The 13,270-nt window shown below is 43.1% G+C and overlaps 1 protein-coding gene across 1 annotated transcript in view; it reads right to left on the bottom strand.

The window, feature by feature from the left end:
- Positions 1 to 13,270, bottom strand: part of unc5a (unc-5 netrin receptor A) — a gene marked incomplete at both ends in the record, with an annotated part of 139,947 nt that overhangs the window by 68,237 nt on the left and 58,440 nt on the right. The window lies entirely within an intron of this gene.

The raw sequence follows: 13,270 nt of genomic DNA, 5'->3' as shown, positions 1-13,270 counted from the left end.
GTGCGAGCGGAGTGGGCGGAAAATAATTGTAAGGAAACGCGAGCTGTCTCGGCGGGATTTGCAGGGCAAAGTTTTAAAGGATTACTTTGTCTATTTTCAACCCCCCATAAGTTTGTGGGGGCTGGGCGTGGGAGGTGGAGGTGGGGGGGGGGGGGGGGGTTATCTTTAAAGTCCGCAATAGTAATTACACCAAGAACTACGGAGAACCTTGGTAACGTCACGGACATCTGAGTTGAGAAACGACAACTTTCCTGGTACAGCCCGTGCTTGAAGCGGGAAAAAAGATGTACCGGTATTCCTCTCATTCACATGTTGACACCAACACGAGGTGTCACTTGTGCGAATCAAGCAATTATCTTTTAAAGTCTTTTAAAAATCTTTTAAATCCAGGCGTGTGTATAAAACACGTACGATTTTAAGGTTGAACTCTATCAAAACGGTTCTACATTGTGACTTGGAACATCACATGGAAGATGGAGGAATGATCTTCACCTGGACGCTCACTTTAAGGGAAACCATCGATCGGCGTCATTCAGCGCTGTTCAGCGTCTCAGTAAGTGAACTGTTTTTCACCATGTAATCTAGCGGGAATATTTAACTCCACGGTTTAACATTTATCTACTATTTATAAATGAAATTCAGCCTTGAAAATACCTTGAGAGGTAAAACAAAAACCCACAAAGGAACAGGAATCTGGAATAATCCAATTTTCCTCCTAGAAAGGTTTTTCCAACTTATACGCTGGGTCACATGTGTCCACTTTATTTGTCCACACCAGAGGGCAGAACAGAGTGCTGGCAGCGTGTGAAAAGTGCGGGGGCTGAGTACGGGCCCAGTTCAAGCACCTGGCACGCCTAGTTCCCAATACATCCCCCAGCACGTCCTAATGACTTCTGATAGTATCTCTACATAATAATATCATGGATAACTTTGTGTTTTATAGCTGCGTCAAGAAATACCCTTAAGCGGTTCTTGGGCCTAAACCTGGCTCTGGGCCTTTTTCTTTTTCCAAATTGCAAAGGTCAACTACTGTGGGAGGGAAATCGACGACCCAATGAATGTGCCCAATGTGATGTAGGACTTTTAGCCTGGCGCAGACGCTTACGGCAGCTATTTACTGTACGGTTAATGAGCGGATGTTCGTTGTTGCCTCGCGTCCTCCCCCGACCGCACAAAAATGGCCGTTGTTCCCTTTGTTTTTTACTCCTCTGAGATGCGGCACGTAGCCTTGAGGTTTCGCCTTTGGGATCCATATAATAACTCTCACACAATGCATGCCAGCGTGTGTAAGACGGGAGAACACAGAGCTCTCTGTCAATACATATTGTATATCAATATGTCAGGCACAAAAGTGGTTATGTTTTTATCACAGTTGAACAGACTACATAGAACACCAGCACTACCTCAACATCCACACCATCAGTGGCATAGAAGTCCCTTTAGTGTGAGCAGCATTTTCCTCAGTGGACTTTAGAAAACCATAGAATTCCTTCTTTTGCTTATCTGTATTTGTCAAAAAACATGTTTTTTTTAGTTTGGTCCCATCTGGGACACATCTTTCCTTTCAAAGTAACACTGCATTGCCTCTCCTCTATCCACCTTTGGTGTGAAGACGCTGAACGACACTACAAAGCCTGCAGCGCGCACCATCTCTCGCCACAGGCACAGTCTCCACCTTAAGAGATGAGAAACCCCGCGCACGCCGGGGAAAGTTGAAATAACCTCTTTCCACCACGGGGACTCTCGGGGGAGACCGGTAAATCCCAAAATAAAACCCATTTTAAAAGGAGTGTAATATTAATTTACTGCCCTCAATCCAATATGGCATGGACATGCCGGGCATTTACAGCCATCTCAATCACTCCCTTTGCGGCGGGAGAGGACGGGAGTTCACATCTCTCCTAATGAAACAGCAACGCTTCCCCTGACCTTTCCCTCCTCCCTTTCTCTCCCTCCTCACTCATCCTTCCTTTATCCTTGCAGCTTACAGATGCCCAGGTCGGGGATAATATTAGGCTGTGTAATAAACACCAATCTTTGGATAAAGACATTATCTTCCAGTTCCACGGCCACTGCACATTATGGCGTCTCTTCTCTCATACTTTTTTTCCCTTTTTTCCAGTTTTTCCGTTTTTCAGTCCCCCCCCCCCCATGTGCTGAGTTGCACATTGATGAAGAGGGGGGGGGGGAATACGGCGACACCGTTGTCGCCGTTGAACCCCATTAATGTATCGTGTACGTGTTTAACTCCTAATGAAAACTAAATGTTCTGTGTCCAATGAAGGACATACATCACTCGCTGGCACTTTGGCTTTCCCCCACATTTCCTTGCATATTTTCATATTACTTTGTATTTGCACAAAGATAAGACGTTCATCAATTTGGCAGTTCTCTATCCAAAGCAATTACATTTCCCTGCCGATGTGCACTGCGTGTGCCTGTGTGCGTGCGTGCGTGCGCGTGCGTGTGTGCAAGAATCCGTGTGTGTAAACGGTGTTTGTGCATGTGCCTCGGTTTTTCGAAGGAAAAAGGCCAGAGTTCATCATGAATAGTGAGCATAATTGCTTTAAGCGCAGAGCCAAACCTTTGCTTGGCGTGCAACAGCGGGGCAGCCCCCTAATGGGCCGGCCTCTGTGGCCCGTCGGGGCCGGAGCCCTCTGTACTCTCCGCAGGCCCAAGAAGATGACGGGCCCCTAAAACACCCGCCGAGGCTCACCTCACACCTGTCGGGTTAATAATCTCGGGCGAGACGCGTGGCGGGACGTAGAGAGAAATGGAGAGAATGTGACGCGACGGAGCCCCGGTGTCGTCAACTCACTGCGGGCTCCTCGTTTGCAGAGGTCACATTCAAACACGAGCGCGCCACTTCTGATGACGCCGCAGTGTGCTTGTGCAAGCGAGAGAGGGGGTTGGGTTGTTAGTTTTAGTACATTCACTTTAGGTTAATAAGGTTAAACATGTAATTTCTTTAATTAACTAAATTGTCGTTTCATAGGAGGGTATTCCAGTCACGCACCACTTTATATCAAAGCCGTAATGGAGGGCTTATGTGCAGTAAATTGGCTCCGATTATTGTCACCACACGCACGGCACTGGGAACCCAATACACATACAGGTACAAACAAAACACACACACACACACACACAAACAAACACATTTTCACGCGCACACACACACACACACACACACACACACACACACACACACACACACACATAAGGGCTGAATATCAAACACTTAACATACTTCTTGTGGGTCAGTGCACAAATCAAATAGACATAGAGTAGCACTATGGGAATTGCATTAGGATCCACTGAACGTGATTGGCTAAGTCCGTGATTAATTTTCAGAGGCATCTAAGCGTATTGCCTGATCGCTTTGTACACACATGTTCAGTCACTGAGTCAGTCGACGGCGCACTAAGGAGCACTCGGTTTTGTCAGAATCAATATGTCTCAAATGTATTTATCCTGCAGAGTATAGTATAGTACAATACTGTGGGTACATATGGGTCCGCACACAACAGTAATAACTAACACGCTGTACGTTGTACTTTCTTTCTTCTCTGGAATTCTCTGGGGTGTTTCCCAAAGCACACATAGTAGACAACCAGATTTTTTTTGTGTCTGCAGCTGCTATTCTCTGGAGAGGTCCATGGTGACCTTATGCACACACGCGCACAAACAAACACACACATACGCGCACGCACACACATACACATACATGCGCGAGCACACACGCACGCACGCACGCACACACACACACACACACACACACACACACATACATACACACGCACACACACACGCACAGACGCAGATGCACACACACACAAATACATGGGTGCACCAGCTGTCAGCGTGCTGAACCATGTTGCCCACAGTGAATATGCTGCAGAACGCAGACCCGACGCCTCATCTGTCCAGTTGGCCGCAGCAGCATCAACCTAGGGACCCAGGATGGAACAGGATGGAGTCCATATGGGGCAGTTTAACACATCTAAATCATATTAGCATCCATCTTTTCCATCTTGTAGTTCATTTTAGAGTTCTTGTACATTGCCAAATTTTTTTTATTCGATTTTGAAAAAATAATTTGTCGGTTTATATTTATTGTGTATTGTTTATCATTGTGTCTATGTTAAATTGCGGATTTTTATTGTTCCCTGATTATTTCTTTTTGGTTTATTTTCTGGTCTATTGTTTATTTGATAGGGTTTTCATTTTCAATTTTTTTGTTAATTTTGAGGTCCATTGCCCGTTTTTCAGGTACTTCTCAGGTTTATTGGTAATTTCTTTTTTCCATTTTTATTCTTATCCACTTGCCTTTCTTATGTGTTTTGATTTTCCTCCAGGGATGAATAAAGTATCTATCTATCTATCTATCTATCTATCTATCTATCTATTCTGATCTAGTGATTATGATCCAGGATTATTATTATTATTATCTCTAATCCTAACCCTTCATAATTGAGCACCTTAATATCGTTCCATCTTCGAACGCAGCACTCGACAAACACGCCACACAGCACAAGGGCGTACATTGAGGGAATAACCCGGGCTGGCAGAAAGAATTTAACCTTCTTCGGATTCTCGCCTGTGGCCCCAACACATTGTGTGCCCTTTGGAGCTAATTAATCGAATTATTTATTTATTTTTATCAGTGTCATGTCCCCAAAGGGAAGCATCATTGAGCAATCGCGGGGCGTAATTTACATCGCGTTGACGAAGAGCGGCCATAACGGGTTTTATGACACCATCAGCGCACCACAATGTCCTCTGAAATTAATTCAATTAAAGTTACTATCCGAAATATTAGACCTATTTTCGCGTTTCGCCGCCTTGACGACACAATTAAAATCGAATTCACGATGCGCGTTTCACTGGCTTGTAATTCTTTTTTCCTCTCTTTTCTTTTGAGAGCTTTGTTTTGCGCGGTATGTAACTATAAATATATATCAATAACTGTAATAACTACTCTCGACATGCCCCTGATAAACGGGCAGAAATATGTTGGAGAATAAAAATGTACCATGTTATCTGGAGCAGAGCTGACTGATGTATGTTTATCCCTGGATGACAAATATTTACTCTTCTAGTGTCTGGGATCAGAATAAATCTTCCAATGAGACAACCATACTTCAACACGTATGCCTTCAACCATTGATCAGACGCACGCACGCATGCACGCACACAAACACACACAAACACACACACACACACACACACACACACACACACACACACACACACACACACACACACACACACACACACACACACACACACACACACACACACACACAGATCCATGTATATGTACAGCAACACAGAAGACTAGACAAGGCCACAGAATTGAACACAAATGTGATTTATTAGTTTTGCGTGGTCACAAACAGCGTTCCGAAAGGGAAAAATAAATGGCGCTCCGCACGAGAACAGGGGGAACACAAAGGAAAACGGAAAATGTAAATCAGTTTGAAACACGCATTCCGAACACGCATATCACAAACATCTCCGGCTAAAGCAAATAGATAATTAGGCGCTACACATGCAGACTGAAGCAGGGACTGTGCATTTGCGTCTGTGCAGTTAATATTTTGCCCAGTGTGTCGTGTACGTTGAATATTTCCATTTTTGACTCAAAGAAGCTCGTGGTTTTGTAGTTCCGACTCAACGAACCACCATTTAAAATGCCCCTTTTAATCTGGGATAGAAGTTTGAATGAACCAAATGAATATCCTCATGTCTCAGGTTCTCCGTTCCTTTCCAATAAGTGAACCGAAATCTTTAGAAGGCGAGTGCAGGCGGCAGTCACACCCAATTGGCTGTCACACCTGAAGTTAATAAGTAGCCTTACACCTCCCGGCTTTGCACATCTGTTGATTTCATTTTGTCATTCTTTGTTTGTTGGCTCTGTCATCTCGCTAAAGCTTCATCTCACCGGGGGTCTAAGAATGGGAACAGAGACGTGAAGACTCCCACCTCCGCCACCGGCACCGGCGCACCACGTCGCAGTCTGTGAGCAACTGAGGAACAATGAGGTATCATCGCCGCGGAGGTGTCGCAAGTTTGGGGCTAACTATTTTGGGACTAACCGTCGTTTCTGTTTCCGTCTCCGAGTGCACTGCCTGCACGTTCAAATGGTGAAAACGATGGATTGCGAGGCCGGTGAAATAAAACAAAGACAAGCAAAGCATATTGGTTGATCTTCGGCCGCGACCTCATAATATTTAGAGCTCTGATCCATCATATTAAAAGAAAAGAAACTCTGCGTAGCGACCTAAGGAGACGCTTTCTCTCTATATTTCTCTCCAGATGGGAAATACAGAGAGAAAGCATGAGAACCATCTCAAAGCATTTCTTCCGGATCAGCTCTCTGCACAGTCAGCGCCGCTTTTTCTCTCTGTGCTGTACGCTTTGGTATCTACCCCTGGTAACATATATGCGGCACACTTAAATGTGACACTTAGTGCCGTGACTAATTAAGCAAGTGAACATTTTACTTGAGAAAAAAAACTCTGTGAAGTAAAACTTTGATCATGGTGCTACATACTGTTGCATCTCTGTTGGAGATGATGAGCTTAGTTCCAACTGAATAAATGCATGCAAATTCCAACCCAGAGCAGGGCGGAGATTAACTTACATAATTACTTATGAATGCGGCCCTCTATGAACGCTGATGCCAAAGAAATCAAAAAGGACAAACATTAAAATGCCATGCCACACATCTCTGCTTCCATTGTGACGCTTTCCTCGCCCGTCTCACTACAACCAGGCAAAGCTCGACTGAGGAGGTCACGAAGTCCCCTCGTCAAGTGTTTAAAAAGTGAATACCTCCAGAACACTCCACAACACATACTGTTGAGCATCAAGTGCCTCCATAAACACTTCACTTAAGCAAAATCCTGGATGTCAGTTCCTGAAGTTCCTCGAAGCTTTACCTGTTTAGCGGTGCGGTAGTGAGATCTTGTAAAAAAATAAAAAATAAAATGTAAAAACAGCCATGGAGATTCAACCCCATTTGACTTCATAACTACATGGCATGCTCCGAGGCACTGCAGACATCCTGAGTCGTCAGGAAGGGGCAGCTTTTACGGCCGCTCAACCGGTGCAAATACCAGAAATAGCGAGCGTCTGTGTGGCAGTTTCGCCTACCACACGCCACCCAAGTGGCGTTTTCAGGGCCCCCCGGTACAAAGACATAGAAGACAGTTTATTGTGGAGAGTGGGCTAGCTGGTATCAGCCCAGGAGCAGATAGAGATGTGTCATGACAGGGCTCCTATCCTCAGTGTGTGTGGGGATGGGGGTTTTACCTGCTGCTCGTTGGACCAACCGACGAGCAACAGGTATGCAGCCACCCTGATCCCAGTCACCTAGATCCAGGTCAGGTGTGGCTGCTCAAACCAGACCATCATCACACCACAATCTGATTTACAATGCACCTGCAAATGGTGAAATGCACCGCTAACTGCGCTGCCATGCAAATACTGTCTCAGTGCGCCGGTGCTCTTTGCATGTATTTAAATTTGGTACTATGCATACATTTGGTCACTTTCTATGCAAATGAGCCTGATCGCAAAAAACATCCAATTCCCAAACACTGGCGCTAATAGCCACACAAAGTTAGAGTGAAATTATTACCGTTGTTGAGAGAGAGTTGTTGGAACTGCGCGGAGACCCCCAAAAGAAAAAAAATGCTCCTCTGTGTGATTGTCTTCAGAGAGCTGGTGCAATTGAAGCGCATTTATAAGGTGGTGTCACGCCCAGTCACTTTGCAGTGAACTGTAAACAATATTTTAACCTTATTATTATAATTTTTATTACTGTCACGGCATCTGTGGATAGCGGAACAGGCAGCAGTCCGTGGTTTTCAAAACTCACTCCAAAAGCAACTTGTTGAAACTTTGAATAATTTATTGTACAAAAAAGGCGTTACAACGGCTCCATAATTCCTATTAAACTCGAAAGATATTGAAAAAGTAGAGTAGCGATAAAGTGGTCAAAATTGACATTGAACCACAGGTGGCATTGATTCCCATTGTATAAGAGCATGGCCAGCTCCGCACCTAAAAGGCTGCGGCGTTCGGCCCGCACTGAAAAAAAAAAAGAACTTTGTGGTAGAGTAAAATATATAATAAATTAACCGTCATAATTTCTACATTGTAATATTAAGATTCAGTGAGAATTTAAATATATACACATTTTATTCATGTAATCAATCATCAGTGTGGGGAAGTGTAAGTTTTATTGTAGATTTAGTTGAGAAGTATATTTTAATCTAAAAGTACAGCGTGTTTGAATCCGTGCGTCCCAGCGGATCCGCAATCAGATGCAAAAAGAGGGCAAATTGCACTCAGCGGCAAAGCTTCATGGGTGTGTTTGCGCTGTCATATCATTTTGCGCAGTATCTTTTTTGTGAATCGGACGTTGAGACGCCGCAGACAGCGGGCGCAACTGACCCGCAATTCATTCCTTGTGAATTCGCCCCTCGGTCGTTGCCATCCAGAGCACGCACACGCTCACGGATTTGTCATCCCCCCTACGCTTAGCCGGAAACGAGGTTAACCGAAAGCAAGTTGATTACAGAGCTCAGCGCACAAAAAGGGAAGAGGGAGAGAGAGCGGGCGAGAGAGAAGGAGAGAGAGTGGGAAAAAAGGAGGCAGACTTAAATCTTTGAAATGGATGTTTGGAAATAATGGGAGGAAATGGAAAGGGAAAAACAAGAGACAATTTAGATTACCATGTTAATCCTTTATCTAATTATTGGATATGCCCACAGCAAAAATTAGAGGTTTCACACAGTGCATTTTACAACCGCGGAACAATTTGAACTTTGTTCCAAGTGAAGCATCCGTAATGACTTTCAGGAGAAATTCGAACTTTAGGAGCCAAAAATAAATCAAACGCCTACATTTCTGTTTATCATCCACATTTTGTTTATCATACTAAAAAGAGGAATGCTGCGCAAATTGCAATCCAACTCTGTAATCAAATTCAATCAATATCCAATCTCTGTTGTTATTAAAGAAACTTGACAATAATGAATATTGTTAATACTGTATATTAAAGTGGTAATCCATAAGATTGTCTGTGTTGAGCTTTCTTTTCTTCAAAGTATTCTTTCTTCTGATTGATTCATTCCGTCACTTGAGGTGGTGGCGATATTTTTTCATCCGAGGGTGCTGTGTTGTTGTTTTTTTAATGTTCATATCGAACATATCATTTTCTGATGACAACCAGCTACGCTGCTGCTTTTCATTCAACACACATTTCAAAGGTGGACCCGGCCACCAACAATGGAAACACGGCTGCATATAGAGGAGCACATATATAGTGCAGACACATTGACACACGCTGTTTCTTATAAAGTGCAAGCTTAATAAATATGGGATAAATATCAAACATGGGATTTTTTTAAACAAAATAATGGTATGTAATACCACTTAAAAGTTAGTCATATAACAGGCCTGGCTAATTCGCTTCCTGTTACGGGTCCATCTATCAACAGCAGCAGCAGCTTCACAGGATGGCCCGTCGCCCAGGTATCAGCGCTGAACTTAGCAGAAGATCCTTAAACATCAGACAATGTTTTTCCAAGGCTCCTGACACCTAAGACTTTAAACGGAGGATTCGCTGTGACATTTGCCAGGCACCTTAATTTGGCTCTGTTCTCTTGTATCCCCCTCTTCTGCCTTCGCGCCATTCTATACCCCCCCTTCGTTTCCCAAAGAAAGACAGGTCGGCTAGACGATGGCGAGGTGCATGAGCGTGTGTGCGCGTGTGTGTGTGTGCGTGCGTGTGTGTGTGTGTGTGTGTGTGTGTGTGTGTGTGTGGAGGAGGGGGGGAATTACTTGGTCTCTCTAATTAGTGCGACAAAGCGTTGGGGCTCCTCAACATCAAACAAAGAATTAGAACACAACACACAGAACTGATACATAACAAGGCCGAGATAAAGAAGCACCTGTCCAGCTCTAATTAGGGCGACACAATGCCGGCGTGGAGCCTCCATTATAACGAGCCGACACCCACCGGCCGCGTGCGGCGGTGACACTGGGTGCCACCGCGGCCTCCGCAGCCTAAGTCGACGCCGTCAGCTCCCGGTTAATGTGCTTATACAGTCAGCAGCCTCAGCACGTTTTTGGATTAGTTGGCTGTAACTCCTCATGACTCGCGTTGGCACAGGCGTTTGAATCGACTAGAAAATAAAAGCAACGACCGCACGCATCTCGTGAATTGAGTTCTGGACTGAAGAGACAAGGCGCAAAGCATTTTTAGTGTGCGGGCCTATTGCTTAATCCCTTAGACTAGAAAATGTAAGAAAAAAAGAAAAGGTGATGATGATGATGATGATGATGACAATAATAATAATGTTATTATTATTATTATAACTATTATATTATTATTATTGATAATAATAATAATGTGTATGAAAGGTGCAATACAAATAAATGATTATTATTATTATTATTTTTATTTTTTTTATTATTATTATTGATAATAATAATAATAATAAAAATAATAAAAATAATAATAATAATAATAATAATCATTTATTTGTATTGCACCTTTCATACACAACATGCAACTCAAAGTGATTGACTCTAATCAAAGGCAATCACATAGTCACAAAAAAACAAGCAAAATGCATTTAATAAAAACAGACAAATATTATATTTAATTTCAGATTGGGATCATCAATTTAAACCTTGAAGGATCACGATCGTTCATCAGCGAATGGTGAGTCTTATTCATTATTACTCTTGAATTATTAGTCTCAAATAAATCTCAATATACAAGTACTGTATATGTATAGATGTAAAAGCAATATCAATGGAGACCAATAAATAAGCTTGTAAAAATACTGACAAAAGAGATTTCCCCGCAAGGAGAAAAAAAATGGCGAAACAAGACACGGAACAACACGACTTTCTGCCGCAGTACATCAATAGATCCTCGATAAAATGAATTCATCATTTGGGATCGTCAGCCCTTAAGGGGGATTCTCGGGCTGCTGCTCTCTGAAAGGGGCTCGAGCTGCAATTTCAAGATTCAGCTCATATGCCTTAACACTATGTATGGTGTTAAGTGCTTTAATAATTCAACTTTGTGATACAGGGTTAGGGTCATATACATATACGTACTGAATTGAACCCAAAAAAGATGGAAGATACTGTTTATTTCTAATGGTGACCCGCTACAGTGACTTATCTGTTCACTGAGCAGATAAAGATGTGTTATAAACCATGCAGCGTGCTGCTTTTTTGTCACCTATTACTTCTAAAAAATGAAAATCAATGCCTGGGAAGGTAAAGTGAGGGAGGATTGAGAGATCATGCAAGGGGGAAGCCGTTGATTCAAATAAAGGGGCCTCCTCGCTCCTCCTCCTTGCTTGGGACCCGGGAGTCTGCCGCTGCTCCTGGCTACCAGTGGCAGGGATCATCCTCCTGCTTTGAGGGAGCGCGGTGATCTTCTCACAGACAAGAACGATGAGAGGAGGTGGGGAAGCACAGCCCCGCCACTAATAACACCTCTCCACAAATTGGGGCTGGAGACATGCGCTGTCTGATAACAAGGGGCTGCTGTCTGTTGCGCACGCAGGGTTTTGGAGAACTCTTTTTTTTTTTTTATCATTATCTTCCCCTCCGTGCGCTTTGTTTCCGTCCCTCAATATCCCTCTTTTCCTTCTTTCGCTCTCTCTCTCTCTCTCTCTCTCTCTCTCTCCCAGCATCCCACCCTCTGACTGCAAGTTTATCATATTTATGTTTTATTTCTCTTCTCACTTCACCATGACATGTTGGTGTGAAGCAATTATATTTTGCTCCAGAAAAACATCACATCAATAAAAGGGTAATTTATTGTAAAAGTGCAACCTAAGCTGCCCAGCAATGTGATTTTGAAAAATGAAACCAATAAACATATTAGCAGGGAAACGGGTTGCCAAAATAGTAGGATAAAAGAGAGGTAATTGACAGTTTCATGTTTTGAGGTTGGTGGTATTAACTGCTCAAATTAAGTTTGCCACACTTAATCCTTACCCTGCATTTTTTTTCCTGAGGCGATCCTTAGATACCCGTTCAACATTCCTTCCAGTTTTAAGCGAAAGTGTTTTGCGAGGGAGCAAATGTGACACAAATGATCTTTGCGGTATAGGAACTGTTGTTGATCAGAGCATACAGCTTTCTTACGACGAGGACTATTTGAATCGTTTAAGCAGCGTTGAAACGTATAAATAGACTCCCTTTTGACCTCTCCATTCAAACCCAGCCGAATAAAAGTTCTAATTTGTTTTCCATGTATAAGGCTTTTCAAGTTATTTCAAGCGGTTTTCTGTGCCCGTTCGTTAATTCAGTTTACTATAAACTATTGAAACATACATTTTCTCACTCCTTTTATCTTGCTGTTTTTATCTATATTATATTTGAATGTAATTTTATATATAAATATAATATAAACATAATAATAATATTATATTTGGATATACATTTCCCATAGAATTATTCATGCGCTCTCTTTTATCGAATAAGACTGAATCCCCATTTGCTCAGGGAGAAGCCATCCAGCATTAGCGGCCAGGTTCAATGAAGCAGATTAACGCAAATGAAAGGCAAAACTCAAAAGAAGTGATAGTAGAGCCTAAACAGGAACGGTTCTTTACATAAACCCCCGTCTGTATCTTGGTCGCTACAGACCCCCGGAAGCTGCACGACAGCGTAGATGATCAAAACCTGCTCTCCTTCGCAGGCCCAGAACCACCGCTTCTTTGCGCCAAAGTTGTTCATGCCCAGAATACATTGCAGGCTTGGAAAGCAACATCCACGAGTGGCTGATGCTCTTTGAACACAACTCAGTCCCTGGTGCAGTGTCAACACGGGGCCAAACTTGAAGCACAGAAATTAAATTTGCCATCACAATGGTCTACTTGAATTTTTCCACTCTCACTGGGAGTGTAACAGGGTGACGGCCTTATCTAGCCGTCCTGGAAATCTCACCATGCGGACACACTATGTCCACAATATAGTGTTAATGTTACCTCAATAACAAAATGAAAAATGCCAGCACTGCTGCTTTATTATACAGTATGTGTTTTAGAATAGTACTGGTTTATACTCAGTTGCCTCAACGGAGTCAACAAAGGCTACGGCAAAAGCCATCCTGCCATCCACACTCCACGTTACAGGCTGATAATAAATATTTGAGTAGGAGCCCGCGGAAATACATATGGAAAACATATACAGTATAAGTCTAACTGGCTGTTAATGAGCCACA

This window comes from Zeus faber (genome assembly GCF_960531495.2).
Source record: "Zeus faber genome assembly, chromosome: 10".
Lineage (NCBI taxonomy): Eukaryota > Metazoa > Chordata > Actinopteri > Zeiformes > Zeidae > Zeus > Zeus faber.
The sequence above is the reverse complement of the archived record's forward strand: the minus strand, read 5'-3'. Positions and strand labels throughout refer to the sequence as shown.